Genomic DNA, 5948 nt, shown 5'->3' on the forward strand with positions numbered 1-5948 from the left:
CAGCCGTCATTGTTGTTTGGTGGGTCCAGGCTGGGGATTCGAACCCGCCACCTTAGGTGTACGTGGCTGGCGCCTTAGCTGGTTGAGCTATAGGCGCCGAGCCTATCACCAGACTTTCAACAGCAATGTTTCATGCCAGAAGAAAAGAGAGTAATGTATTTAAGTTACTCAGGAAAGAATATGTGAATTGAGGATTTTATATCCAGCAAAACTGATCTTCAAATATGAAGAGGTACAAACCAATAGTTACCAACACGTAAGATCCCAGAGAAATTGTTCTCACAAGCTCTTCCTCAGTAATCTAGAAAACATACTTCAGACTAAAGTGACTAGAGAAACTGAAATATTAAGCGTACTGTTATTTATAGAACTAAGTGGCAGTTTAAAAGAGAGACCATAGTGTATCATAGTCATATGATCTGAAATGTAAATATACTACTACAACCATTAAAAATAGGGGAGAGGGCAGAGAGAAATGAGGATAGCTATGCCAAAAAAGTGTTTAACTGTTTCTAGTCATCAAAAATGATAATGGTAGTGTTAGGATAATTTTGAAGTTCATCTATATAATATGGGATAAATTAAATGAGTGAGTATGGGATAATCTATCATCCTGTGTGTTCTTGAGAACTAAAAGGTTTGGTGTGGAAAAAAAAGATGTAGGCATACGATATAGCACATTTAAATTAACCCTCCTGAATTTGAATTGGAAATATTAATATGAACTGATAAGGTATTTTATCTCACAACATAGGAAACAAATATAGGCTATAATTACATATATATAATAAAATAATATGAGTATAATAATTAAATATCTGTACATATAAATATAGGAAATATATGCTATACTTCATATATGCACATATACATACATATATACATATAGTATATTCACTGAGAAAGCCTAGAACTAGGGGATATACTAGAAATAATGACTAACCCAGTATTATTAAGAATCTTTAGTGCCTATGGTGTTAAAATACTATTTTCAACAAAAGGAAATATATTTAATACTCAATTAAAATATGTGAAAATGAAATAAATTGTTACTATCACCATTTTGCAATGCTCAGTCTATGAAGGCTTCTAGGCACGGCACATTAATGGCTATTAACATAACATTTAAAAAGAAAAAAAACAAGCTATTATATATCTATTGATGGGAGAACACAATTCATGTATAATCTCATTAAAGGGCTTGATCCTCCAGAGATCAAGTCTTTAAATTCAAATTGCAGACAATACAGAGGACAGAGTAACACGTTGAATTGCCTTATGAGTCTGCAAATAGCAATATTCAGACAATGAGAAACTTTATAGGTCAAGCAGCCTGGGTTCTTCTACAAAAAAATTTTAAGGAAAGGAGAAGGATGGAGGGGAAAAGCTGTAGAGATGTCAATGATGTACCAAATTTGAAAAGCAGAGAAGACTAAACAATAGTGTCTAGGGGTCCTTGGGTGATAAAAACACAAAGAAATACAAATGTCTACTATCGGAGCCAGGAAAAAGAACGAGGCTATGAGTGTGATGGGGAACACAGAGGGGCATCTAGAGGCTAGTCAAGTACTATTTCTTGATTTAAGTGGAGATTATAAGGGGTTTTTTATGTTAAATAATAATTCGCTAAGCTATACATTTGTTCTATATAGTTTTCTGAATGTGTGCTTTATTTTATAATAAAAAGGTATAAAAAGATAATGGTTATAGAATATATACATAGTATACATATACACACATAAACAGAGACAGACAGAAAAAGCAAAGGGAGGTAGGTGGAAAAGCAGATAGATAGGTAAGCTTGACTGGCAAAAATCAGAGTAAACAATAGACCCATAGCCCCAGAGATAAGTGGGGTTCTTTTGAACAATTACAAATAGCAAAAGCTGGATAATTTATCAAAGAACAGCATCTGAACCTGGTGGGGGCCTTTCTCTTTTCCCTGTGTAAACTGAGCATTTGTTAGTAGAAGCTTTTGCTCTCTGGATGGTCTGTTCAAGGATGGTTGCTTGGAAAGCACTGGGGGCTAAGAGAGACGCAGAGCAAACCTGACCTCCTCTGTACCACCAAGGAAGACCTGAAGGGGAGAAACAAAAAGGAAGGGCAATTCAACCAGGAATAGTACGTGCAAAAGTGCTTTACCATCAGAAGAAAGGCTCCCTGTCTTTTACAATCACTGAAGTTCCCAGCCGGCCTGTCCGCTCCATGCCTGTCTGTGAAAACCTACTCAGTAATTTATATGGAACTGGAAATCAGTCCTTCTTTTCATTGGTGAGGCCTACTGGGGGAATGAATATACCAACCACAGAAGAAACCATGATTCTGATTTGTAATGATGGGTAGACAATAAAGGGACATTAGTTATTTGAAGGGAACCAACAAAATGAACAAGAAAGTCCCAAATATATAAACAGAACAATGTATCCTGGAGGAAGCAGAGCTATTTGAGAAAATAGGAATTAACTTTATATATATAGTTCTAATTCATACTCTCATATCATTGAAGATATTGTATTTATTGAATAGGACAAGATCCCATACAAGATGAGCAATAAAAGAATAAAAGAGAATTATTAGAAATTAAAAATATAATTTCAGAATTAAAGAACTCAGTGGTTGAGCTGACTAATGAAATAGACAGATGAGTACTGCATTGGTGAACTGGAAGATGAGGGCAAGGAAATCTCCCAGGATGTAGAACAAAGAGACAAAAGAGAGAAAACATGAAATAAACATCCAAAGAGATGGAGGAGAGAATCAGGAAGTACAGACTTTCCAGAAGGAGAAAATAAATACAATGGGGAAGAGAAAAAAAAAATCATAAAAATAAGGAACTATAATTAAACACTTTCCCTGAGTGTTTAAAAAAATACACATATTTTTGATCAGAAAGGACCGTTCTCTTTGAATATCAAAGAGAATGAGTAAATAATGGCTCACGCCTAGGCATATTTCTGTAAAATTTCAGAACTTGCAAGAGTTAATAGAAAATTCTAACAACTTTTAGTGAAGGGGGGGGGAATGTTCCATCTATAATAGAGTAAAAATCAGACTGATATCAAATTTCTCATTAGCAATACTGAATGTTAGCAGACCTTGAAGTAATGCTTCAGAGTTCTTAGGAGAAAAACAATCAGTACTGTATGTAGCCAAACTATCGATTAAATATGCATGCAGAATTAACACAGTGTGGACATGTAAGCACTCGATATTTGCCACCCACATATTCTATATAAAAACTACTTAAGTAGATTTGAATAAATGACAAAGGAACCTAAGGAAGAGGATTATATAGAATATAAAAAGCAAGGGTGGCCAAGTAAAAGAATAAATAAAGGAAGCTAGAAAGATATTTAAAGAGAACTGAGCAGAGATGTTGGTGTTTGGGACATTCTTCTAAAGGCAACCTTCAATGATCTAGATTTCACTTCTCTATTGGTTCAATCTTCTACATAGTTCTGTTTTGACTGTAAAATCCTAATGTAAAAACTGCATTTTATCTTGAGTTTTTAGGATTGTCCTAGACAATGCATGTAAGATTTAATAACAGTCATTGGAAATATTAGAAGGGATATAAACACTGACAAAATAAATGCAATACAACTACCCAAATTTTGGTGGCAAAGGAGAGAAGTGATGAAAGGAGTCTCAGATGCACTATTTTCATAATCCTTTTTTTTTGTACTTTCAAGGGATAATAAATCAAGGAATATGTTTTAAAGAACAAATCATTTAAGATCACATAGTCAAGTGCTAAAATAATTTAAAATATATACAGCTAATGAAAATTATGGATAAGGAAGGAGGTATGCATAAGAGGATGGGAAGTAACGTAAGAGTACAGAGAACTTCAGCTTTTAGTAACATGGAGTCTATTAGTACCATCTAGAGTTAAAATACCAAGACAGAAGTATAAGAATATTGCTAATAGTTACAATGGCTCACCAGTCAAATCTAGTTGGAATTAGATTGGGAAAATGAGGATCTGGTGGTTCCCATAAGACTTATAAGGAAAGAATGGCTCAGTTTTCAGAAGGAGTTTAAGGGCTGGGCAGTTAAAAAATATTAATAATAATATAGAGAGCAATTCTTTTCACCCCTTCTGTCAACTACTTAAGTAGGAACTAATTGATTAAGATTTACTCTATGCCTTTGTTAGGCACATTATTTGCATTATCTCATTTAGTCTTCACAACAATATCATAAGAAGGATATTGTGATCCCAATTATGCAGGTAAGGAAACCAAAGCTTCAAGAAATTAAGGAAATTGCTCATGGTTATTTGGTTGGTAGGCAGTGGAGTGTGCATTAAAAATGAAGGCTGTATAACTTAGAGGTTGATATTTTACCCACTTCTCCATCTTATATCTCCGTGTTAGTCTGTGTTTCTGTGCATGACATTGATTTTATACACCATGTATGTTTTATTTCTCCAAGTAAATTATCAGCACCCTGATGAAGCGTTCCCTGTCTTGAACATTTCTTGTATCTCTACAATACATAGTGTAGTACCCCTTTGTATAAAATGAACTTAATCAATATCAGTTATATAACTCTGGAATCAATACAATGCAAAGGAAAGTCATATTTTTTAAGTAAATTAGGCATAATAAAGGATTAGTGTTATGAGCCTCTATATTCCTTGAAGCACATCAAAATGTCTTTCATAAATTAACATTTGTGTCTTTTTCTTTATTTTCCTAATTAAGCCAGTTTCTCAGCATTGCAAGCAAAAGGGATAAATACAGCAGTAGGAATCCAATTAGCTTTTCCTATTTCAATTTCTGGTTTTCTTTCAGCATTAGTTTCTATTCCCTTCCCTTGTATTTGTCTTACCCTTTAGGCATATTATTTGTTAAACAGAGCTTTGAGGGTTAGTTTATGATGCTTACCATGATGTGTAACAATATTTCTAAGGAAAACGGGCTTAAAATGGCTTAAAAAGGGAATTTGGGATGTTTTACTTTTGTAAACAACAAGCTTCCGGTACACAATCTGTATTTTGCAGCGCCTAGCTCAATGCAAACGTGAACGCTGGCTGAATTAAATGTGAAATGAGGAGTAAATCTTTCTAGACACATTCATTCTCAGTAAAGGTGAAATATGTCTATTCCTAAATCATCCCCACTTTAGGCAAGATGCAAATGCAGCAGCCTTATTCCGCCTCTCATTCATGGTCGTCCACACAGCCCTCCACAAACACAGGGAGCAGCCTATTCTGCTAGTGTGGATGGATGTGGGTCTGTGTTTTGTTTCACCACAGCAGCATCTTGTTGCAATAAAGGCTGGCTCTCGGGCTTCTTGTGGTTTTTATTCCAAGCTGAGGATGCAGGCTTACAAGCCGCCTGTCTCTTTGCGGTTAGCTGGAAGTGTTCACGGCCCCTCCCCCAGCCACCCTTTTCACTGTTTCTGCTACTACTTTTATTCAATTCAACACTTGAGGGAACTGCAGATGAAATGCCTCTGAATCTAAATTGCCAGCAATGGAAATAACAACCTATTTTCTGACCTCCCCTTCCTCCACCCACACTTTCTGAATCTGAGTCTAGGAGCACAAAGCCGTTCTCTCTCTTGTCTCTTGGGTTTAGCATCTAGTGGCTTTTCTGGGCTAGAGAACAAAAATACAACCTCAAACACAAATCCATTAGAAAAAATATTTGGTAAGAGAAAAGAAGAAGTGGGTGTGCATATACTTAGAAGGCATATACGAAAGCTAGGAAATACACAATGTGGAAGAAGAAATCAGAATTTACACATTGCACAGTGAAGTCACCTTGGGAGATTATACACTTAACACCACAAGCACTGATTGCTGCTAAACTGTTTTTGAAATTTCTCTCACAGAAATTGCTCTCAGCATCAGTACACAAGATATATGAGAAAACAATGCTCTTAACACCTCATTTTTAAAAATCCTAGACAGTATTACTCAGTTTAATCACTCACCA

This window comes from Otolemur garnettii, unplaced genomic scaffold (genome assembly GCF_000181295.1).
Source record: "Otolemur garnettii isolate 467f Iridium unplaced genomic scaffold, OtoGar3 scaffold00047, whole genome shotgun sequence".
Classification (NCBI taxonomy): Eukaryota; Metazoa; Chordata; class Mammalia; order Primates; family Galagidae; genus Otolemur; species Otolemur garnettii.